The 26,291-nt window shown below is 42.8% G+C and overlaps 1 protein-coding gene across 15 annotated transcripts in view; it reads left to right on the top strand.

Annotated features, from left to right (window-relative positions):
- Positions 1-26,291, top strand: part of Erc2 (ELKS/RAB6-interacting/CAST family member 2) — an 882,113-nt gene that overhangs the window by 743,012 nt on the left and 112,810 nt on the right. The gene's annotated exons all lie outside the window — the stretch shown is intronic.

Genomic DNA, 26,291 nt, shown 5'->3' with positions numbered 1-26,291 from the left:
GCATTGGCAGGGATGTGATCCTGGGGCTTGGGGGTGGCCAGGGAGTAAGAAAGAAATGAGAAGGCAACGAATACAGGGGTGCTGTCAAGTCACCACTGCAGGTGACTAGATGAGGTGCAGCTTAGTCCTGTTAGGATACTCTGAGAGCCTCGGGTCATTCACCTGAAGCTGAGGGAGCTAGGATATGTAGATACGTACATACTCCTGTCAGTTACTGGCTGAGGGCTACTCTCAGGTATCAGTACCCTCACACTCCTCACCTGAAACAAGCCTGTGCAGTGCCAGCTTTGGAGGTCAGAGGTGTCCTTAGGCAAAGACAGGTGAGGCTGGGCAGTGGAAGATTGGGCTGTGTACCCTAAAATGGTCAGGCTGGACCAGCTGTGGGAGACATCCCTGTGTCAATGGGAAAGGGACAGAAGGAAGTAGAATTAGCATTGCGCTGATGAGTATTTAAACATCCATTCACTCTGGTGATGGGGTGGGGTGATACAAAGGCCTGGCACTGGCCTCTTCTGTCCTGTCAGATGAGGCCTCTAACCCAGGCCTCTGACTTTCTTCTTGTGCCAAAGTGGGAGCTGAGGCAGAGAGAGATGTGAACTCCTGGCAGGAATGCCCACTCACCGCACTTGCCTCTCCAAGTTCTGCTTGTCAATTATAGAAAGATCTGTGTGATTCCTTGGCCTCCATTATCTTCCACCCGGGTCTCCAGTGGCAACCTGCAACTGTTTTCTGTGGAGAGGTTCAAATTGTTTTCTATCTCCTAAGCTGCCAAGTACAATGTCATAAGCAATAAATAAATAAATTGCTGGCCTATATGGAAAGCATATTTTGTCCAGATGTGTCCTTGAAACCTCAGCCCTGAAACATGAAAGTCAGATTGGAAACCGCACTCTCAAAGCCTGGGGGAAGTGGACTCACAGGGAAAAGTCTTGATTGGCAGGTGTCGCCACCCAACACCTGATCTGTGTCCTACTGATATGCCAGGTGGTGTATTTTGTGAAATGCTGAGTATGCGAGGTGGTGCCCAGGCATTCAGTATGCCTGTTTAGCATGCATGGCCCAGCCACAGAGGCAAGGTGGAGGGAAAAGCAAGCTTGGGGCATTGCCTGGCCCAGAAGCTAAGACCTGTGTTCTCTTGACCACTTTCTGATGGGATGAGCTATGGTGAGCCTTCCTCATCAACAGGGCTGAGTTTGGCAGTTTTTTCTGTGGTACAAACCATTCCCAGCTATTTTGGCCTTGCTGGATGCAGAGGTCAAGGCCAGGGGGCTGTGTAACCAGGAAAGAGAGGAACAGGAGGGAGATCTGGAAGACTCAAAACCAGGAAGAAAGATGCTGGGCATGTTTTAGCTAGTTGAGTCAGCCCTGAGATGGCATGGGCATTGTGAGACAGTGTTGCCCCAGCCACACAGGAGATCCAGGAGAGCAGACATGGCTTTGGTGGCATTAATTACCACATAATGTTTGTTAATGGTGACTTAGGCTGCATATGTTGGTTGGCTGGGAACACTCTCAGATATCATCTTTATTACTTTTTAAATTAAAAATATATGCTTATAAAAGTTAAGCAGACTAGAATACATGAATGTAAAAGTGAAAGTTCCCCTACAACATCCCAAATCACCCCATCTGTGTCTTTACAGAGAACACACACAGACACACACACTTTTACAAGGTTTATGCATATATTATACAAATTATTCTCTAACTCCCTCTTTTGTACTTCATGTAATCTAGATATCTTTCCACATCAATACAATCTTTGTTATTATTTGCCATGCTGTTTTGATAGGTTACAGTGATTTGTTAAAATTTTCAAGGTGGGTGTGGTCGTGCATGCCCATAATTCCAGTGGCACAGGAAGATTGTAAGTTCAAAGCTAGCCTCAGCAAATTAGCCAGGCCCTAAGCAACTTATCAAGAGCCTGTCTCAAAATAAAAAATAAAAAGGGCTTGGTATATGGCTCAGTGGTTAAGTGCCCCTGGGTTCAATCCCTGGTACTGCGCCCCCCGCTGCCAAAAAAAAAAAAAAAATCAAAGTGGCTTCTCAAATAGCTTTCCAAAATGTTAGCAGTTGATACTACTATAATGACTGCTAGTAAGAGTAATCTTTTACTCTCTTACCAGTTGAATTTAGTGGTATTAAAATTAACTACAGAGAAATTCATGAAGAAAAATTATTTCAGAAATAGTGATTTTTAAATGCATGTACATGCACATGAAATATAAATAGAGATATATATACACATACACACACGTCTAGTGAGATGAAATTCAAGAGAGGTAATGGGCTGAGTAAAACTAAAGACATCGTTTCTATACCTGAGTTAATTTTTCTTAAATGAATCCCTTCACCCACTGCCAATCTTAACTGTGGGCTTGCATGTTTTCTGTGTCTGGAAGGCCAGCTGGGGAGCTAAGCATGAGGCTTCTTCAAGCTCCTAGATGGTTAAGAATGCCGGCCGTGGCATCAGATACTACTACTGATACTTCTCAGGAAGTACTACTGATACTTCTCTTAGTCACAGTGCTTAATTGTCTCTCTGCCTCAGTGTCCTTACATCTCAAAGCAGAACAATGACACATGCTTCCTTGAGGGGTTAAGCAGATCAGAGAGAAAGCCTAGGAAAGCCTTGCATTACCCAGCATTTTAGTAAGCAGTACGTCTCTGCCTGGCAAGGGGTGATTAATAGAAGTGGGATAAGGGGTTTCCAGCATCAGCGGATGGCAGATGTCTCACCAGGTGCGTGTACCGCAGGGTCCTACTCTGGGAATATCTACCTTTTCAGGTGCTCACTGTCTTCTCCCAGCCAGGTACTTGGAAAAAAAGTAATACAAAATGAAATGAATGTAGAATAATTTTTAAAGCCCAATAGTCAACCAAGTAAACTATTCCAAAATGCCTCCAAGCTTGTCACAAACCATCAGCTGCCCTAAACCAGAAACAGAACCTGATTTCCAGTTGTAGATGATAAATAAACACAGTGCATTGCCCTTTACAATGAGTGGCTATTTTTTTAACCCATGCAGATGTGTCCTATTTACATTGAAGCTGTCATACAAATTAGCAAAAGCCTACAGAATCTGAAAGAAGGCAGGCCTCTAGTCCCGAAATGTTCACAGGAAGAAAAATGGCTTCTCTCCTCCTCATCACTGGGGCATTGTGGTCCTGGGAAGGACTGGGAAGAGCTGAGAAGCTTTTCCAGGCCAGCAGAAATGCCTGCTGACCAGACAGGCTCTGAAGCTAATTTGCAAGCCTAGGTAAAATGGAATGCAATACAGTTTAGATTTCGACTGCTGTGATTTCGACTTGTTTGCAATCTGTGAAAAGCCTGCGTCCTTAACAGATATGAAAGTCCCCTCATTTAGTACAAGCTTGTGCATGGCAGATTGAGTCTGAATGAAACACCAATTAGAGAGTAATGGATGCTCTCCTCATTTTCTGAGCATAAGGTTTCCTTGGCAAACTACTTGTTTGCCTATAATTATCAGACTCTTTATGAATCCACATGTATGGGCTCTTGGAGGGAGACTATGAAGGACTGAATCACAAAATCAAAACAAGTAAGGGCTGGGAAGATATTCTGATGCCAGATTTTCAACCCCTTCCATGTACTAAAGAGATAACGATTCAGAAAGGAGAAAAGATTAGCTCCAAACTCCCCAGCCCAAGACCTTTGAACAGAACCCAGGATGCAAGGCTCTCACTAAATTTCCACAAGATCAGGTCCCTTCCAGATGATCTTCCTCTTGAGGGATGCGCATGGACAGGAACATGTAAACAACTTAAATAGAAGCTTTAAGACTCTTATGGCTGATCTTTCCTGGAAAAGAAGCAAATCCCCAATTGTGTGAGTACAGAGGTGATTTAGTTTTAGAAAAGCAATTCATTCTCTAAGCACCATGGAGGACCTTTGCCTCCAGCAAAGACCTAGAACTTACAGAATGGACCCTTCCCTTAAAACATTGAGGAAAGGGTTGCATAGTGTCCCCTGAGAGGCAGGCACAAAGGTCTGTGGCAATGGGGGTGGCTTTTCAGTTCTGCTAAGATGACTCAGGAAGGCTTTCTTTCACCTGGGTCTCAAAGGGGCCAGCCAGCTTTTTCCCTGCGCAGAATCATTTATTCATTCATTGCCTGAAATTTACTGAGCACCTCTTCTCGCCAGTCTTTGTGTCAGACAAATAAGCAGTCAATATGTAGAAATAAGCAACATTCTGCCCAAATGTGTTGTTTTGAAAAGAGAAACTAAGCAGGTAAATTGACAAATAAGATGATTTTAGATAATGCTAAGTGGAGAAGAAAATGAAGTGGAAAAAAATCAAGGGTGAGGATACTGCCTCAGATAAAGTGGTCTGAAAGGCTGATATGAGAAGGTGATCCCTGGTCTGAGAAGGAGCCAGCACAAGTGGACCAAAGTGGTGGTAATCCCAGGAAATAAAGGGAAAGATTGGGGCAGAGGAAACTGGAGAGGTGAGCCATGGCCGAATGGCACAGGGCCAGCAGGCCTATAACAAGCAGAATGGATGTTGTAGGAGAACTAGGGAGCCATGAGAGGTGTTTGAGCAGAGGAATGTTTGAGGAGTCAGAAAAGCATCAAAATCATCAACATGGGAGCAGGCCTGGCGGATTGGGGGTTTCCTAGAATGCCAGGCAGTTAAACTGAATTCCACCAAGCCTTCCTTCTTTAGGATCATAAATAGGCCGAAGTAAAAGACAACACAATCTTTTTGTTTCTCAATGTGGAAACTGAGGCTTGGAGAGTCAGCACAGAGACCAGCTAGTGCAGTGGGAGGGTGGGTCCGACACTCGGGTCTGGGATTCGGTGTCCCCAGCTCCCCACTCACGCCTGCCTCTCTGCCTCTTTACCCACCTGCGCGTCTGCCAGTGGCTCGCATTTAAAATCTGTTCCCCATCAGACATTTCAGAGAGGGCTTTTACGGTTTGTTTTTAGTAGTGTGTTAAAAGGCAGTCACCTTGAATGACTTCTGCTTGACAGAAGTGTCAGCATTGTCACCACCTATTCCAAGGAGCAGTGGCACATGACAGGAGTGCCCTGGCTCCATGGGGAAAAGAGGAGAAAGGCCAAGAGCTGTTTACCAGAGCTCCAGTGTAGGTTCAGCTTTGTTCCTGACTGTCTGTGTGGCCTTGAGAAACTCCTGTCTTCTTCACCCTGGACCTGCACTTCTTTGTGTTTAAAATGAGAGGACGGGAACCTAAGCATTATTCCAGGGTGGGAGAGAGTTTTGAACCAAACAAGTTAAACAGTTTGTTGCAGGACTTCTCCGAGCCTTTCATATGCTAATGAGCACCATCAGACTCTAGGAAGGACCAATTGAGCAGTCTGATGCACATCACAGATGTGTTTATGCATGTGGCCTTGGAATGCTTATGGCTTGTGCTCCTCAGGACACTCTTAGGAAGCTAGTCTATGAGATACACCTGAGGTTCTAAAAGAGAACCTTCATTCATATCCTTACCCGGCCTTGTTCAATAATGGCACAGAGCAACAGGTTGCCCAATGTCTCCTCCCCATCCCACTTTCACCCCCGCTCTCCTGCCCCCCCACCCCAGTGACCCACAGAGGCTGTCTTTGGAAGAAGCATGATCAACAGAAATAGCCTCTATCCCCCAGAACCCCCTCAGAGCGCTTCCTATGCTCCCTCTCCTTGGAAAATTGCTTCTCCCGCCCCACACTCTAGCCACCGTGGCCAAGAGGAAGGGAGACTCCTCTAGTAGAGATTCTAGGCCACTTGGTCTCTCTCTGTCCACGAGGCTTTCTCTGGACCTTTCTTTAGAAACATTTTCACTTTTTACATTCAACCTTGTTGTTCATGACTAAGACTCTTCTGCTTCAAGACCCCCATGCAGGCTGGGAATCTCAAGAGGCATCCCCATGGCCCTCGCAGAGCCGTCCTGCTCATCCTGGTGGCTGATTTTAGGAGGTGCTTACTACACACTGCACCAGCAGCGTATACAGAACTTTACAGGCACTAACTCCTGTGATCCTGGCAGCAGCCCTGTAAGATGCAGGCCTTGTTATTATTCCTAGTATATATACTATTCCTATATATACTATTCCTTGATCAGGCTTGGTCACTCCCCAGATGTCCCACCCAATCTGTCTCCCAAGCCAGTACATTAGACTATTGCACTGTTTTGCTCTGCTACTATTTAAAGGAAAGGAAGGGGAGGAAATGAACAAATGTATAAACTAATGAATGAATGAAGCTTGCCTGGTCCTAGGGAAAGATGCCTCCTTTGAGCCTTCCCCATCTTGTGGTCCCATGGGCTCTCTCTGTGTCCCACCATCACCTCCCATCAGAGTCTGAGTGGACACTTAGTGCCCCACTGTGGGAGAGGGTTGCTGCCGACCAGCAGTCCAGTGCATCCGACCATCTCCTACACCTTCCCAGTGTACACACCTCTGCCATTGATCGCAGGCGGCCATACTTCAGCCCGCTGGGTCTTGTGTTGCCGCCACTGCCTTTCTCAGCAAGAGGAGAGCAGCTGTTCTGGGATTGAAACATGAAGAAAGATGGGCTGAGATGAGATAAGCATCCCTTCCCAGGCAGACGTACCTCCCAATTTGCAGGTCTTTGTTACATTACCAGCAGTTAAGGAATGTTGAAATGGAGCTCTAGCCTTGATGTGAATTATAATCTCTGAAGCTATATTTAAGTCTACCTAAAGATATTTCAATTTGCTCTCTCGCTCTCTTTTTCAACTCTCTTTGGCTCAGAGCACACTTGTAGCCCTGGAGAACACAGAAAGCCGGGACATATTTCTTAATGTTTTACATTACAGTCGTAAGTCCTTCTTATCCTTTGATGATCGTATTTTAACTGTTAGTCAGTGGGCTTGTGGGTGCGCCTCTGTGTGTTACATGTGAGTTCACATTTATACCAGCAGCATTAGCTCCTTTTATCTTTTCCCCCCCAAAGCCTTACTGGTAAGACTACATTCAACAGCGGATTAATTCCCAAATAACTTCGTTCAGCTTTCGCAGCTGCTGCCAAACAGCCTCCCTCGCAGCCTGGTGTAGACCTGGGGTGGTTATAATTAACAGTTCACTGGGGGTGGGGGTGTAGTGCACAGAAGGGGACCCCAGCAGGGAAGTCATCAAATACCAGTGAGGACTGCCAATACCAGGGCCCACAGGGGGTTTTTGTTGGAGGAGGACAGGTCCAGGAGGCAGATGGGGAACAAAAACGTGTCCTTTAGCCATTGGCCCCTTGTGAGCTAAGCACAAGCACGGATGGACTGGGGCAGTCCTCTGTGTGTGTGTGTGGGGGGGAGGGTGTCAGTGCATATCAGTGTGGTTTTGTGTGTGGGTATTGTGTAGAAGAGGGAGTCTGTTCTAAGGCTATAGGTTATAGTATTGTGCTTTGTTTGAAATCTCATTTTTCACTTTTTACCTCTGTGACCTTAGGCAAATTGTTTATAACGTACCTCTCTGTGCCTCTGTTTCTCTATCTGTAAAATGGGGTTAATTCACTATTAAGAAAACATTTGTCAGATATCTACTCTATTCCCAGCACTGTTCTAGATACTAGGGATGCAGCAATAAGCAAAAAGACAAAATTCCGGGTCCTCATGGAACTCACTTTCCACCGGAAGGCGGAGGTAGGGTGGGGTCAGCTCGGGGACCTTACAGAGAAGGATTTCATAAGGATTAAGATAGATTGTGCAAATAAAATGCCTCACACGGTATGTGATGCATAAAAGGAACAAATATGAACATTATTATTCTTTAGATTATATTTACAAAGTGACAACCCCTCCCCTGCCCCAAATAGTAATGACTCTTATCCTGCCACTTTTTTTCACAAACAGATTTTTTTCTTGGGAAGTAACACAAGAATATGTTGGGAAGAAATGCTCCATAAATGTTTTGCTAGTTCAGTCAAAACAGTGTATCTTTGCTCCAGACATCTCGAAAGGCAAAGATGCTTCTTGAATGGAAGTTAACAGGGAAAGATCAGCTCTCAGGTGACAGCGCAGACATGACAAACTGGAACAATGCAGAAAGGAATGCGTGAACTTTCGGATTAAGAATTGCAGGGTGATTACTTTGTGCAAACTGATATGCAAGAAAGAAACAGGCACACCTTGTTATCCAGAAACACAATAAGCAAAAATTCACTATTACAGAATTGTGGAATAGGCAATCCCCTACATAAAAATGGGTTGTTATTAAAATGCTGCCGGGGGCGGGGGCGGAGGGGAGAGGACATTGTGAAATTGGTTTGGAATGTGGGCCTCATTTTCCACTAGAGTGGAGTTCATGGGCTGATCCTCAAGGGCTTATTTAACCTACATTTGCTTGAAATGTATTATTTCCCCCTCACCAGCCAATACGCGCAACAGGGCTTTTGTGGGAGAAGACATTTAAGGGGGTCCTCCTTCCGGCACCCAAGTGGAACCAGTATGTACTAACTATAGAGGGTTTCTCCTTATCCCCTAATTCATGGTCCAGGGCTGATGTTAAAAAGTGGCAGGAAAACCAGAGTCATTATACTGTTAAAGCAGTCACAAGTTGACCACTTATCAAATTAACCCCTCCCGGATTTCCTTCCCCATTTAACACTGGGTCTCCCACCATGTTGAGAGTCAACACTTAATGCATCTTTTTCTGGATTATCTAGATGCTTCCAGCAACCAAAAGCACAGGAAAATAGAGTGCGTAACCCTTGCAGAATGTAGTAGCAAAAATTTCAAAAGATTCAAGGTTTTCTTTAAGTTGATGGAAAGGAAATTGGAAACTATATTTATGTCATGTGCAAATTAACAAATGGAGATAATTTGTTATAAATTAAAAAGAGAAAGTTAATAGGTAGGATGGGAACTGAGGGCTTCAGAGTGACTAATTGGATGGTAGAGGCTTATGACAAGTCCTTAGAAAAATGATATAGGTCTCTAATATTTTTGCAAAAGTCACACTTTTATCAACCTCACTGATAGGAGTGAAAAATGTCACATCATGACCTCATACAACCTGACTGAGGAAAAACACAGCCCCAAATAAATCAACACTTATTTTATTCTTTGTTCTTTTTTTATAACTAGGGAGTTATTGCAATTATAACCTATACCTTACTTAAAATAATGTCTGTCTGCTCATTTCCCAAAATTTTAGTTTGATTTTTAATGATTAAAAACTCAAATATCTTTTGCATTATTTACTATGAAATTTTAATCCCCATCAAAGTGGCAGGTGCTCTGGTCTCAGTTTGCCTCCAAGAAGGAGAACCTTATGTATGTGAATTGAAAGGTTCTCTGGACAGCCACGGTTTGGATGTTCTAGATTAGGGCAGTGTGCAATATGGCAGGGGTCTAACCATCTCTTTGTGTGTGCTGATGATGCTTAATCTTTTCAAGGTTATGGACTTTCTCCTAAAATGAAAAACATGATGATAACTGAAGGTTCTTACCCTAGAAATTGTACAAGCACAAAATAAATATTAAGGGGTTCACACATCCTCTTGGTATTGGTCCATGGATCATAGGTACCAGGTCATTAATATAAATAACCCTGATCTATAACCCTGGCTCCCAACATATATTCTTTATCACATATATCTCACATATATGTATTTGTATGTATAGATGTGTATGCATATAGAACATACACGCGCACACACACAACCATTTAAACATTATTATAAACTGCAAGGGCACATTTTATATTTAAATCCCTTTTTGTTCCTGATGGTGACCTGATGGAGAATGTGATATTGTCTCGGTTTCACAGATGCAAAAACCAAAGCACAGGGTACGGGGTCACTCGCCCAACATTGGAGCACTAATAAGGAATTTGCGTGTAATTCTTTCAAGTCCAGTAAAACCCAACACAGTGATACAACAGCAAGTCCTTTGAAAACAGAACCACACCCTAGAGGAGGATTAGAGAGTCTTTTATCCAACATTGTATTTGCCAGAATTCTGTGTCCACATGATGATTGATGCTCACAGCGATTACCTCAAGGCAGACTAAGATTTTGAAAAATCTCGACAATCGATGAAATATCAATATCAAAGAAGTATTCAGGGGAAAGTTCGCCAAGCCTTTTATTTATTTATCTTTTACAAGTTGCATTCTAAGTCTCTGGTGATTGCTATTCCAGTTTTTTCAACTTGTTTTCTAACTTTCTCAAGATACTTCTTTAAACAAAACAGGTTGCCCCTACTGAAAAAGAGTTTATTGTATAAATTTATATCTAATTTTAATCTCCGTGTTTACCTAATAAGAATCTAAGGAGAAACTGACATTGTCTTTCACAAGACAATCTTTTTAAAGATAAAGTTCACTTAGACAAAAAAAAAATATTTAATATTTATACATTAAATATAAAGACTGAATTCATGACTAAAAGACACTTGTAGATGTGAAGAATAAAACCAAGCATTGTCAGACCTGCCTTATACTCTGTGACAAAAGTGACTTCTTGCTTAACATCCACTTGGTTATCAGTCATGGTGTAACAAAGACCTGTCACCGAGTCCACCTGTGAGCACAGATAGACCAGTGGAAGAAGTTTCTGGAAACTAAGTAGCCACTCCCTGTCAAATTTTCAAGACTAAATTTCACTCCTATCAGTGCAGTTAATAAAAGTGTGACTTTTGCAAAAATATTTGAGACATATATCACTTTTCTCAGGACCTGTCATAATATTTGCTCATGAAAATATAAACCCAGTTTACCATTTCAGTAAAATGGTAATAAGATTTCATAATAATTTTCTCTTTTTGTGGGTAGAGGCACCCGTATACCTAATATTGTGTGACTTTTCAGTGTAAAAATATCACTTCTTTCCAGTCAAAGCAAGCATTGCCCCTTATCTGTTTCTGAGCTGCTTGAACTTGAGAATAAAACACATTATAAACACAAATTGAAGAAGTCAACGCCCATGTTCTCCCTTCTTCATCCCACCCAATGGGACATTTGGCACACTTCGAGGTGGCATAGGAATGGCACAGTCTAATTTTGTGGAGAGAGTATACTGAGATTAAACCTGTGCTCTGTGGCTGGCATGCAAAAATGTGTAACTGTGGAGAGAGACTGAACAAGGAAAAGCCTCAGCCAAGTGTTAACAGTGAGTGGAATAAGGCTTTTCTGAATCCCTGCATTCTCTCCTTTACCTGAAAGTTTAAGGCAGAATCTCAATGAAATGCCCACAAAACCCAACTGTCCACATTCCCATTGTTTACTCAATATCTAGCAGGCACCAAGGGCCTGCTGTGGGCACTACTGTGCTGGGGGTGATGCACAGGGTGCATCAGGGTGTGTGAGGCCAGTGGAAAGTGTCTACTCACCATGGCTGGCTCTTCCTCCTGGTTAAGAAAAAGGACGTTTCCCCACCATACAGCCACATTCTGAGTGAAAGCCATGAGCACCACTTCTGTTCTTCACCATGAAATACCCCTCATGGTCCTGCTTATGCCCTTAGAAGACACTTGAGACCACTTGAATCAACCTGAAGAACATGGCGGGCTAGCAAGGTGGATTAAAAGATGGCTAGGTGGTGAGTGCATGGCTTACAGAGGCACCACGGTCGCTGAAATTGGACATTTCTGCTTTTTTCCTGACAAGGAAAGCAGTGGAAGGAAAAAGGGGCAGGGATCAAGGGGCAAGGTTCCTGAACAACAAGGAATAGGAACCTCTGTAGACTATCTAAATCCAAAAGTGACATGTCATGACTTCTGACATGATATTCATGACTATCAGGACTTCTGTATCGATTCAAACTAATTTTTAAAGGGAGGAAAGGAAATATATTTGTCCCTATATCTGAAAGTCAAGGTGGAATGGCTTCAGTAATGGCAGGATCCAGGCGCTTTTAAAAAATGTTATTAGGACTCTGTTTCCCAGCCTCTTTTGGCCTTGTTCTTCCTTAAAGGGATCCCATTTTCTAGTAGACTTTTCCTGTGAGATTCACAGCAAGAAAAGCAACTGTTCGCCTTCCTAGATGTTTATGTAACAGTGTGGATACCACACAAATATGGAAGCCTCTCTCCCCAAGGAGTTCTGATAAAATCCCCCCAGGGTAGATGTTCACTGTTCTAATGTTCCCATCCAGGAACCAATTACTGTGTGAATAAGAAGTAGAATATTTTAATTGACTAGGCCTGTGTCGTGCTTCTTCTCCAGAATCCCAGAATGGGGAAGTCTGTTTCCCCAAAGGGAAAAAACAAGATACCATTGTCCATGATGAGCAGGCAGAAAGCACCTCCTGCAGAGGATTTGGTGAAAACATGCAAGGGACTGTCCCAGAGCTGGAGGGCCAGATGTGTAGCTGAGCCACACAGGGCTGGATCTGGGGAGTGGGAGTCAGGATGCTTGTTTTTTTCATCTGTTCTTCTGTCCCTTCTTATCCAACCTCCTCCACCTTGATCATGCTCTGGCTACAGCCTGTATGTCCCCACAACCTTATCATAGACTGGTCCAATCTCTTGAAAGCTCTCTTTCTCAATCCCTAGCGAGAGAGAAGCACATTGATTTATCTCAGAACCAGGTCACAAGCTATGGGTCACTGGTTAACCTCACCAGTGTATTTGCCCCGAGCAGGGCTTGGTGCAATCAACTCTACAAGTTAGGGCAGATTGAGCTGTTTGTGGGTTTCTCCTTCCTAGACTGTGGCTAAGGTAGAACATTTAGAAAGAAAGCAATAATATATGTCAAGAACAGGCAGAGACTCGGGCAGAATCAGGCTGCAAGGCCATTCCTGGTATGTGAGCCTGGTTGGAAAATGCAGACTCTTCATTCCTGAGAAAGACAGGAGTAGGCTGTAAAGGAAGCAGGAAAGTGGGGTTCGTTAGCAGGAGACAGACAAGTGAGGCAGAGGCTTAGCTGCTTCAGCACAGCCACAGATTCCTCCTCTCAGAGAGGGAAAATGCAGCCACAGGACCTGTCAACTGGGGCATCTTGGAATATCAGGCAGTGACAGGTTTCCCAGGCAGCCCTGGTAAAGCTGCTGCTTGTGGCTCCAGCCCTCTGTGGATCTGCTTCCTCCTTAGGAAGGGTAGCAGTGATGAGCATGATACACCATCTTTGCTCCCTCCACCTTAGTCCAGGTGTGAAAATACCACTTCCTGCCCTTGATAACTCATAAGCAGCCTAGGGGCCTAGGTAGATAATTTTATTAGCATGTATACACCCTGCAGGAATAAAAGTACCATAAAGCCACGCAAGTTGATTGAATGGGGGTTGGCTGGGTTAAAAACAATAGGGAGTTTTACTAAATATAAGTGTCAAAATTAACCTAGGTGCTGCACACCATTAATTTTTCTTGGCTGATGTAGATTTAAATTGACAGAACTTTTCAGCCCAGGCAGGATGTTAGGTCTCTCTCAATCACTATTCATTTGTTGGTTGGTTCAGTGAATATTTACATGTCTATTATGAATCATATGTTGTATACCGGCCTCTTCTTGCATGTTTAGCTTTAGTCTGTGCTTTCTCTCCTATCTGTAAGCTACCCAGGCTTCTCTGTGGTTGATATCCTGGTTCCTGGCCTCCTGGCTATGAATAAATACACTCTCTTTTCCCACCTCAGAGATTCTTCCCCTACAGTTCTGTACCTGAATCCCTAAGATTCATTGTCTCACCCTTGAGATCATTTTTTTCTTAGTCCATTCTGTCTGGGGACTTGCTAAAACTACTTCTCCCAGCGGATGAAGGTACAACTACTCTCCTAGCTCCTTAACCTGGTCTTCCTAGAGGTGGGCGACCTATTTCCGTGGCTTCTGAGCATCAGATTCTGGGCACAGAAAAAGTTTTCAACCTACCTACATGTTTTAGTCAGCTTTTTCATTACTGCTACCCAAAGACCTGAGAAGAACAATTTTAGAGAAGGAAAATTTTATTTGGCATTCATGGTTTCAGAGGTCTCAGTCCCTGGACAGCCAACTCCATTGCTCTGGGCCTGATAGGGAAGACATGGTGGCAGAAGGATGTGGCAGAGGAAAGCAGCTCAGGACATGTCAATCAGGAAGCAGAGAAAGCCCTGCTCACCAGGTACAAAGTATATACCCCAGAGGCACGCCCCCAGGGACCCACTTCCTCCAGCCATACCTTACCTGCCTACAATTACCACCCAGTTCATCTCCATCAGCAAATTAATGCACTGATTAGGTTAAGGCTCTTAAACCCAATCATTTCACCTCTAAACTTTTTTTCATTGTCTCACACATGAGCTTTTGGGGGACACCTCATATCTAAACCATAACACTACATGTGCCTGTTTTTGTTTCTCCTCCAGAGAGCTCACTGACCCTAAATCTAATGAGCAGTTCACCTGACTTCCAAGGTATTCCCCCCGGCCTGCTCTCAACACCCTGGTGTAGTCAAGGGAGATGTGATAGGTAGTTCTTTTACCAGGAACCATTCATCATATTGTCTTTGAAACCAAATCCCATGCTGCCCACCATCTCCAGCAAGATAAGAGGGGTCATCATGTGAAGGTTTCAACTATACTGTTAACATTATTCTAATCTACTTTGATGAGTAGAAGTGAAGAAAAATGTTTAACGTTTTCCCGATTTCCTTTTAGTTTTCAGAACAAAGTGGTAGTGATTAGCCAGCCCTATCCACCCTTAAGGAAGTCAATTTAAAACCTGGTAACCAGCCAACAACATAAAAGTATTTGAATGCTGTGTATTTATTAATTAATGTATTTACTTGGGGGATGGGAGAGGACTCTGATTCCTGTTCATATGGTGCCCTTTGGCAAAAAGACCGCAAACTCTAACGTGACTCTTTGGGGAAACTCTCTGAAGTAGTAAGTCGTTCATGGCCAACCTTTTAATTGAAGGTAATAATAATTCCAATAATATTATTAAGAACCACCATTAGCTTGGGAAGGACTGAATTTACTGACGTAATGCTACAGCTATGCCTAGCGATGACTGCTTTGCTGAGCCCCTGGGGGAATAACTTTCATAATCCATGGAAAAGTTATGAGCTCCTCATGCGAGCACCAAGAAAGAACTCGGCGTTAAGCATTTGGGAAGCCATGTAAAAATGGAGAAAAAGCTACTTGTACTTTTAACAACTTAATTAATGGCTGCAAGTAGAGTTAATTCTCACAAAACCCCCATGGAGGACGTTGGGATGTAAGTTGACAATGGAAAATTATCCTGGTTTTATAGGTGAGGGCAATTTCCAGACACTAGGAACAAACATAGAGAGAAAGAGAAAACACGACTTTTTGTTGTGGAAAGAATGGGGCCCTGGGCGAGTGGGTTCACTGTCTGGTTTGGGACAAGGGGGATCATTGTATGGGGGAAACTGAATGGAATAAGGGGAATCTAGGTTAAGAGCCTAACGGAATTGGGTTCAGTTACTGCTTTTGCCATTTGTTAGCTATCTGACCTTGGGCTAGAAGGGTTAACTTTTCAGAACCTTGGTTTTATCATCAATAAAATGTAGGAAATGACAGCAACTAAGTTGTAGGGTTGGAGGGGTTGGTGAGATAATGTATGACAAGTTCTTAGTCGGGCTCCTAGATACTTCCTACTATCTAACATCCTTGTCATTTTTCTTCACTAATTCATTCTGTGGATACATAATAAACACTTGTGATGTGCCAGAGACCATGTTGCATATAGAGATCAGTTTCCTTTGAGTTTATAATCTACTAGGAGAGATGGAAAAAAAAAACCAAACAATAAATGCATGAATAAATAAAATGCTGGCAAACTATACTAAATTTGAAGGTCTAGCCCCAGAGAGAGTACCATTTGCACCTAGAAGCAAAGTATCAATTTTAGTAATTTTGCCTTTAATAAAGTTGGTCAGACATGGGTCAGACCAGTTTGGGCTCCAGTCCTTGTTCCCATTATTTGTTCACAGACAAGTCCCCCAAACTTCCTGAGCTCTGCTTCACCCTCTGAGGTGACTTTGGCAGTGTCTGGAACATGGGAGGCTCTCAGCATTTCGGAGTGTCACCTCCACAAAGTCCCAACCCAGCCTTTTAGCAGCTGTCGTTCATGTCCTTCCATCTCCCACAGTGTGATGATGAATTCCTCAGATGAAGAGTATTGGGGAAGGAATTGCCTTTCCATTACTCTGCCTAGACATAAGCAAGAAAGTTCCTCTCCCCATCTCTGAGGATTTGGGCACAGGAGAGCTATCATTGATTTGAGAAGGAAAAGAAGAGGAGCATTCCAAGAGGGCCTACCACGTCTAATAGGCTGGCTTACAGGATGAGAGACTCTCCACGAAAGGAACTTGGAGGCAGGAGTGACCTGGCACACCTGTGAGGACACAGGTGTGCCAGGGCACAGTAAATGGTTGGCATGAAGATGGGAGAATGTGACTTCTTCTTGCCTCCTAGTTTCCCTTTGATTGATCTGGTCTTACACTGGGCTTGTACATCCTGACTGAACACTTACATTGAGAATCAGATCTTGTTTGGCCATGAGGTGTCCTCAAGAGCTCCTGTGTTAATTCAGGGACATTCAGATGTAAATGATTAAACTTGGAGAACTGTTACCTAATCAGTCCAAGCAGCTAGAATGGACTGACTAGGTAGTAACTGTAAGTAGGTGGGGGTGCGACTGAAGGAGGTGGGTCACTGGGAGCATGCCCTTGAAGTGTTCATTTCCCTTCTCTCTGCTTCCTGGCCACCACGAGGGGAGCAGCCCTTCCACTCTGATGTTCTGCCTCACCATGGACCCAGAGCAATAGACTCAATCAACCATGGACTAAACCTTTAGAAACTATGAGCCAGAATAAACTTTTCTTCCTCTTAAGTTGTACTGGTTGGGTATTTTGGCCACCTTGATGAAAAGCTGACCAACACAGTTCTGATTTGTCATTTGCAAGTGAGGCCTTCATAACAGGGGTCTGCAAATTCTAGCCTGCAGGGCAAATCTAGTCCTCAGCCTGTTTTTGTAAATAAAGTTTTATTGGAGCACAGCCACACCCACTTGTTTATTTTCTGTGGCTGGATTCCTGCTACAACACAAGGTTAAGTAGTTGTGATGAAAACCATATGGACAGCAAAGCTTAAAGTATTTACTAGCTGCCCCTTCCAGGAAGAACTTGCCCCAGCCCCTGATTTAGAAAGTTTCAGTTTGGGTAGGAATAGACTATTCATAGATACATTGATTCATTCATTTATGGAACAAATAACTATTGATCATTTAAGACCAGCAGATGTCTAGGCTCTTGGTGTTCCAAGTGCTGTGCTCAATCCTTTCAAGAGCCACGTGAGGTGATGATATTGTTATCCCATTTTGCAGATGGTGAAACAAAGGCTGAATAATTTGCACATGTCATCAGCCAGCAAGGGCCCAAACTGGGACTGGGACCAGGCCTGTCAAGTCTCCAAATCCTATGGTGTCAACACTGCTCTCTTGACAGTGTGGCCGCCTTTATCTTATTCTCCCCCATCAGTAGGGGTTACTGTGAGAAGGAAAAAAAGATAAAAATACTGAAAAGAATTTTTAAAAAATCTCTGTTGATAACCATGCTCTTTAAAATAATGGGTGAGAGAAGTTGCTACTTCTTTGGCAGAGCTGTGCTGAGTCTGAGAGATGGTTCTTCCTTGTGCACAGTCCTGACCTCACTCTCTAATTGTTTTAAACCATATCAAAAAATCATCTGAAAATGTTTTCCCTCATAATGATATGATTTCACCACTAATGTTGATAAACATTAAAATGACATACAGCATTTCCTGTTTCAACTTGACAGAGATCTTAGAGGATTTGTCTAAATATTAGCATACCTTTAAAATAGTCAGCGGGTGATTATCTGGATAAGAGGTCAAAAGAAGGATGTTTAGAAAAAAAAAAGAAATAGTAAAGCAAATCAGGTTTTCCCTTTGAGAATGCCCTCAACTGCAGTGAGGGAGAAAGGATCTGCCCTCCTGCTTTAGCATTTAAAAATGAACCACTATTAGTGAGAAGTGAGATGTCATTATCCTTTTAATGCTCATTCTGGACATGGTTTTCACCAGGATTTCTACATGATAAATGCGAATCAGAGTGTCTAACTAGAAATAGAAGAGGATCATCTTAGCTGAATGGAGCGCACTTCCTTCTAATGACAATTTATGAAGATGGTTTAATCTTACCGTCTCACTAGAGGTTTACTGACAAGTTCTCATATGAACTGATTAGGCTTCCCCTGTAGACATTTTTATCAGACTGATTCATTCCTCTGGAAGAATGCTGGCTTTGACATTTTTTCAGAAGAGATTCCAAATGGCTTGTCAAGATTACATCTCGCATGTGAATCTCAGCCAGGATTATGTTACGGTAAGGACTGACAATATTTAATAGGTAGAATGCAGGCAGGATCATAGAAATGAAGCACGCTGGTCCCAATAAATAGTAGGAACATGGATGTATGGCACACATATATCCCAAAGAGTTTCAGGGCAGTCTGTGTGTTGGATATCCTGGGAGAAGGCATGGATACATAAAATGTAATATTCAGAGAAAATAAATGACTTTGATTTTTGTGTGTTACTTTATGGCATGAATAGATTCTTATAAACTCATGTCTGGACGATCCATGACCTAAATTCCTAGCTGCTTCTTCAGATCCACTGTAAAGCCACAAACTTGAGAAGAGAAGGTAACCAGACCTTTTCATGCTAAGCTGGCCTCATGCAGAGGTCTTGGCTGCATTTGATAAATGCTGATAAACTGCATCTGAAGGGGGCCCCTTTAGAGTAGCAAGTCCCCAGGTCTCAGAGCCCAAATGGACCTCCTGGAGGCCATATGGGAGGTGGGCAGACCACAAGGCTCTCTCATCCAGGACTCTTGACTTCCAGGCATGGTATATTTCCAAATAAGAAAGTCAAGGCCACTGGGAAGAGGTACATGGGAGTCATCTTCATATTGACTAAAAAGAATCAAGGAAAGAATTCCTTAAGGTTTTTATTTTGCTTTTGAGTGAAATATAAGAGGAGAAGTACATTAATTCTTCCTCAACCCAGTAGATCATAAGCTCCATAAGGACAGACACTTCACCCATTTCCTTCACTGTTACAGAACCAGGGTCTAGACCAGTGCCTGGCACTGAGTCGGCACCCAATAAATATTCATGGAATGCATGAAAGGCCACTGAGGGTTCACGTATGTTTCTGCTCTATCATTACAGGATGTATTAAATACCTGTTCTGTGCCAGACACTGAAAGGAGCAGCCCCCAAGGAGTTCACAGGCCAGTAGAGGGAGATAGATATACCAACCAATTGCTCCCATCTTTTAGGACATGGAGTTATTTTATGAAGTTCCCAAATAGTCTTGTCTGTCCCTTGTCTGTCCCTTGGATTGATGAGTTAAAAAAAAAAGTGTGTGTATATATATATCAGTTGATTACTTTTCAAATATGTAGAGATTTGGTGTATTTGTAAAATATAAAATAATTTAGTTGGACATGGTGGTACACACCTGTAGTAATCCCAGTGGTTCCAGAGGCTGAGGCAGGAGGAGCCAGAGTTCAAAGCCAGCTTCAGCAACTTAGCAAGGCCCTAAGCAACTCAGAGAGACCCTGTCTCTAAATAAGATATAAAAAAGGGCTGGGGACGTGGAGAAACCACATTGTCACAGCCTGGTGGCATGGGCAGGAACTGTGCATTCACTGGTATCCCATTTGCTTGAGTGAGCCGTGCGCCTTCTCTAGTCCTGAGTTTCCTCCTCTGCTACTCTGGTTCAGTTATGACATGCCAACATGACGTGATCATATTGACATGACCATTTTGATCATCACATTTTTGGTTTTTTAATTATAACGTTTTGTAAAATATATAATTACTGTCCCTGAATTTTGAACCATGTTGGAATAGTGTTAAAACCACTGTTCATGTTTTCAGGGGAAAGAGAGTGAGCAAGGACTCTGGGGCCAGGCTGTCTGCACAGAGCCCAGCCGAGGCACTTCCTGGCTGTGTGACTTTGGCAAGCTGTTCAACCTATTTACTCTTTACTTGCCTTATCCGCAAAACGGGAGATAGTAATACCTGATTGCTTGTGTTGTTATGAGAATTGAATGTTAATATTATTTCTGTAGTGCTAAGGTAAAGTCAGTAAATAGTTAGGAAGGATGGGAGGAAGGGAGGGAGCAAGAGAGGAAGGAAGGAAGGAAGGAAGGGAGGGAGGGAGGGGAAAGAAGAGAGGGGGGGAGGGAAAAAGGAGGGAAAGGGAAGGAAGGAGAGATGGATGGATGAAAAATAAAAGCTCTTAGTTAATACTGATAGAAATTCCTGTGGGATTTCTTGACCATTCCAAATTCTCTAACCTTCCAAGCAACCCAATCAGGGATGTTCTATTTTGTCCTCTTTGAGAGGATCAAGACCGGGCTTGCCTCAGGACATATGCTGATTAGGTGGCACAGCAAGACTCCAATGTAGGTCCTTCTGATTCCAGAGTCCTAAGATCTTAGCTCCTGAACTAAAACAAGACCACCTAGAAAAGATTGCATGAAGGAGTTATTCCTCTAGAGATCCTATTGCCTACTGTTCCTAAAGCCCAGCAGTGCAGATTTTGATGGACTGATTTCTATTTGTTCATTCATTCATTTAAAAAATACAATGTAGTGCTTCTGTGCACCGAGCACTCCTCTAGTTTTTGAGTGTTCTTAGCTCCCCACGGTCTTCCCTAGACTATGATACCTGGATGCTTTCATGCATTTCTTTAATAAACATTTATTGAGTGCTTCTGTAGGTTAGGCACAGACCTAGACATTGGTTGTTTGTCCTAGAGCTCACAAAGGAAGGAAGTTACTATTTTTGCTTTTTTTTTTTTCCAATGTTTAGAAGATGGTGGGCAATAAGAAGTCTCTCTTGATTGGACAAAGATGTGGAGAGATAGACAATTAGTGCATAAGCAGAAAAAAATAGTGGCAGGACAATAAATGGGAAGGAAGAACATAGTCTAGGAATTTGAATACTAGTGTTCTAGTCCTGATTTTATGACTAACCTGGGACCCTTCATAAGCCATTTAGCTTCTTGGAAATTTAGCTAGCTAACTAACCAACATCCTTTTTTCCTTCTTCCTTCTCTTCTTTTTTCCACAGAATTTTATTGAGGATCTTGGCTGCAAGTGGGTGGTAATTGGGAGGGAGATGGTATTGGTCTGAATGATCCCCAAGAGTCCTGCCAGCTCTAAATTCTATGATGTAATGGTTGTTTAGATGAGTTGCATCTACTGTGTGGTTTTAAAGGCCTAGGTGGACACTGTAATCACCTCAGGCTGCTAAAAATCCTATAGGATGGGATCTGGATAAAGGATAATTAAACCATGGCCAAGCCAGATGTCCTGAGGCTACCCCTTGGGCTTCCACTTAAACCAAATTTAAGAGAATAGAGAGATGGGGGATTGGGCCAATGGGCCTTGCCTCCTTATCTCCATCTCACCTGGTCTCCCAGAGCCTGACAGCTTTCCAGGAGTGGATTAAGAACAGATTTTAAAAAAATTTTTTTGGCTTGAACTTGTGGTTATCCATACCCTGCGCCTCCTTGCTTTTCTTCTCCAACCAGTGAGTTCTCAGGTCTAACTTGACTGGGATATGAAGCAGACGTTCTATGGATCCACTGGTCTTCTCATCCTTACCAGCCTGGCAGTTTGGTATATAAATGGGCACACAGCACACTTTTTTTTTTTTTTGACTAAAGGAGCAAGACTTCATCTATTGGTGTTCATGGAGAGAGCCAGCTGTTTGGCAATCCTTCATCCACCCAATGGGAGTTCATTTAGAGAGTAACTCAGCACAGTATCAGGTGTGAGCTAGAGTTAGTGCAGACTCCAGGATCAAGCATCTTTAGTTGCAATCCCAGCTCCTCCATTTACTAGCTGTGAGACCTTGGGCAAAGGACTTAATATCTCAAAAGCTTCAGCTTCCGCCTGTATTCCATGGAGGATAATGGGAGCACTGACGGCTCAGCGTTGTCGTGAAAGTTGAACGAGATGATGTAAATGGAACACCACACACAGGGCTCATGCAAAATAGATACACAGTAAGCAGAAGCAGTTTTTATTGCTGTTTTTGTGGAATTCTCTCAGGAGCCAGTAGTGCAGATTCTGTGTAGATAAAATCTCCACATCTTTGTCCATTCACCTGTCAGGTGATGGTTGGTGGCTGTCCAAGAGCTGTCCATTGGGCCACACCATTCTGGAAAGAGCATTCCAGTGATTCTTCCTATCTCCTAAATTTTCTCAACCTTCTCTCTGTGGAGAGCTTCTGACTTGAATATAGAAAGAAACCAAGGGAGAGTTTAGTTGAACGTGCACTGTAAAGATGGTCCATTTAGTTAGCAGAGCTAGAATTTTGAAGGGGGAGTTTGGAAAACGACCTTGTAACTTTCAGTGCCAACCTGGAGGCATGAGGCAATATTTTTCCTTTCCTTTTGGAAGGTCCACGGTCTCCTTCAATGGCAATCTCTTGGGTTTCCCTGAATTGGCTGTTACATTTGGAAACCAACTTGTACATCTGAACATTTTAGGGGAAGGTATTGACTAACCCTTGCTCTTTTTCAGCCTTTCTCTTTTCCCAATATTGAGGAGCCTTGGCCAAGACAAAGAGCCCATTGTGTCCCTGGTATAGGCACCAGAACTAGATTAAACATTCATTGAATCTTAATTAATTGTATTAAAGTTGGGCAATTCCCATTGCTTGAGGAGGAAAAAAAAAAAAAAAAAAAAACCCAGATACTTAATTTACTCATGATGTGGTGTGTCCCCTAGTATTGAACTAAACCACCACAAGACAATCACTCACTTAACAGAAACTGGGGCCTCGGCCCAGGAACTAATTAGCCCCTCTTTCTCTATATATAGCTATCTTCACCACCAGGACCATCTGGAAGTTGTTACCTTCCAGATTCTTTCCATCTATTTTTTTTCCAAACCAATCATTACTGCCATGATTCTTTTTTTCTTATTTCTGTATTACGTGACTTCCCACTCTTAGATTCTCCGGTGCTATCTAGATCACAGTCCAGCTGCCGTGGATATTTACTCTCTGTTTAATTTTCAAGTGGCACACCTACTTTTATGTACTTTTCCCAGTGGCAGGGGAAAAAAAAAAACCACCATCTGTGTAAAACCCAGAGCGGAAGCAGGGATAGTTGCCAAGGGGTTTGGGCCTACCCAAGTTGACTGTGTGCCCACCAGGAAGGCCCTGTACTCTGTGAAGCCCCTACAGTAGTGTCTTTGATGGTTAGGGACACATGGGGAGTTCTTGGAAGAACTTGGTTTCTTGCCCGACTCATTGAAGAGAAAGTACCAATGTAATCTCCCTTTTCTTTGAGGAAAACTCACCCTGATCAGGGTCTCCTGTTCTTGGAGAGTCAGTCAGGAAGTATAGAAATCATCTCTGATAATATACGTTAGGAAAGTGGCCTTGTGTATTTTATGAAAACTTAATTAATTGAGAGTCCTTATTGTTGCTTGCAGGTGCCCTTCCTGTCTGGCCCCTGTGTCCCTCTCCCTGTCTTGTTAGGCCACCATGCACTGGGTCACACAATTCCTCGAATCCCATCTTCCTCTTTCCTCTCCCCACTGCATGCCTAGTGTATTGCCACATGAGGATCTCTAAGCCTGCTGCACCTGTGCTTGGAACAAACCTCTACCATCTTGGAGACCTGGCTACTTACCATCATTCAGTTTTAGCTTAGTTGCTACCCCCTATAGGCCCTCTGGGACCATGCCATCCCAAGGCTGTCTCCTACCCTCCAAGGCCCTCTGTCACCTGTCCCTGTTCCCTGTTTTGTACTCTTGATACCATTTTTCACCATAGGAATCATGCCACTTATTTATTAACATGTCTGCCTGTCTTCAGTAGCATATCCATCCATGAAAAGCCTTTTGCCTTACCTCTGTGGTTTACCACTTTGAGCCCAGCCCCTGGTGGAGTGCAGAGCTGCAAATAATTGTTTCAAGAAATAAATGATAAGGGAATAGCTAGTGGCTTTCTGGGTATCATTACACAATACAGGTGTTTAGGATTCTCTGGTCATTTAGAATACAAATGAAAAGTAGTAAGAGATGAGGAACTTTAAATTTCTCTAGTCAAATTACCAGGAAAGCTCACAATCTTAAGTCCAATTTAACATGTTCTCCATGTCACTATAAGTTTCAGTGTGTTTTAGTTTCAATCCCTGCACTTCAGATGTTTTTTAGAGTCCTTTTTGGGGTAAGACTATCACCTTCATCCCAAGTCCAGACATCAAAGCAGAAACATCCTGAGACTTCCAGAGTTTGTCACTTAGAGCTTCTGATTGTCTGTGGGAGCCATGGCCTCCCGGTCGCCCCACTGGTCTGACACCCCTTCTGATATGGAGCTTCCCAATATATATTGCTCATTGGCTCAGAGTGCGCAGCAAGGCCTGGGAGTGTCATGAATTCTTGTTTTATGGAGGGTGGTTCTCATCTTCAAGCCTGAAGACAGACTCCCTCCAGGTGGAGGGAGTTTTCCTTTTGGTTCTGTTATAGTAGTCTGCCTGCTGCTTTTTCCTGCTGCCTTCATTCCTACTTCATAGTCCCAAATGGCAAAAATCCCCGGATAACTAAGCTTCTGGCTCTCTACTCCATTCATATTAAAAATTCCCCATATAAAAAAGGCCCATGGTGTCCAGATTTCAGCAGGGCTAGCAGGACACTCTCTACAAAGTATCATGTGTCCGAGCAGTAAGTCCCAAGGAGGAATCCAGTTACATGGGAGTTCAAGTCCACAACCTGCTCTTCAGGCATTTTGATTTTCCTTTCAGTGTCACATTGGATTCAACTTATTCATTCTGGGGAGGGGAGAAAATTTTCTTAACAGCCAGGCTCCTGGCTTGACTTTCATCTGGGAACCTTTGGCTTTTCATCTTCTCTTTTTCAATCATCTTTTCACAGGCCTTTTCCTACCGAGCCTGTGGGACTCGAATCCAAGGAAGAGGGGAGTCAGGCTCAATAGAATCCCGCCCTAGTCTGTCTCTTGGCTTATGACTGGACTTCATAAAAATAGTCAGACTAAACATAAAGAAGTAGAAGGATTTTTTTTAAAGGCAAAAGGTGAATGAAATAGAAAGTTATCAACAGTAATAATAACAAGAAATGATCTATAAAAATAAAAGCTGAATTTTTGAAAGACTGTACTAGATCTGCACCATCCAACACGGTGATCACAGGCCACAGAGGACCATGTAAATCTAAATTAAGTAAAATTCAATAAAATTTTAACTTTAGTTCTTCAGGCACACTAGTTGAATTTTGAGACGCTCACTAGCCATGGTGAGCTAGTTGCTAATGATACCATATGGGACAGTTATCTATTGTACAATGCAGAAAATAGATTTCTGTTGTTATAGAAAGTTGTGTTTGTGCAACATGGCCCTTCTCTTTTCAGGTTATAGAGAAAGAAAGTAGAGGAAATACAAACTTCTTCCTTAGAAGAAGATATCATAGGGATCTTTTATCATTAAAGTATTTTGAATAGTGTTGTTCTAATCAATGTATTTTAAAATTAGATAAAATGAACAATTGGTTAAAAATAAATTCCAAATATAAAATGTAAGCCTGACTATATCAGTAATCACTAGAAGAACTGAATTGATTTAGCTACCCCGTTTCTCCCACCAAAAAATGGTACCAAGAATAGATGATTTTATAGTCAAGTTCTTCTTAAAAGTCCACAGAACATCTAATCTCTTTAGTTAAAAGAGGAAGTGGCCAGAAAGTCCCTGTGTCCCTCCATGACCTATGGCCCATGCCAGGACACTTTCCCTCCACCATGAAGCAGTTAAACCAAAAGGCTTTCAGAGCCTAGGAAGCTCTTTTGTCCAGTGTTTCTTTGACTATAAGACTCTGGTCTTCTCACTAATCTTATCCAGACAATTTGCAGGTTGTAAGTATTAAAGTGACAACATTGTCACCCATATGGACAATTGGATCTACTGTGCTGAAGATGATTGTGAAGTAGACCCAGAGGGAAGCAAATTTTCTATTAAAACAGTTGGCCCAAGAGTACCACAGAACTAAAGCTGAGTTTTAATTTGTTCCTGTCTCATTTGGGGAGGATTTCTCCACGGAAAAGAATTTACTCATAACCCTGAGAAACAGCACTATCCAGAGGAATGGAGATTATGCTTTGTCAAAGAAAATTCACATTAATAACAATAACAAAAATTTACAGAATGTTTTCCTTATTTTCACTCATTCTTTGGACCTGAATGATGTCCTGTGAACTGGGTAGATATTGGCTCCATTTTAAAAGCTAGAAACAGATCAGAGATGTCTTTACTTGGCCAAGGTCACATGGCTCTTACATGTTGCACAGAACACCATGTCCAAGAACT

This window comes from Marmota monax, unplaced genomic scaffold (assembly GCF_021218885.2).
Source record: "Marmota monax isolate L192 unplaced genomic scaffold, Marmota_monax_Labrador192_F-V1.1 WCK01_AAM20220418_F8-fsc00042, whole genome shotgun sequence".
NCBI lineage: Eukaryota > Metazoa > Chordata > Mammalia > Rodentia > Sciuridae > Marmota > Marmota monax.
Note: the sequence above shows the minus strand (reverse complement) of the source record. Positions and strands in the feature narration are given on the sequence as shown.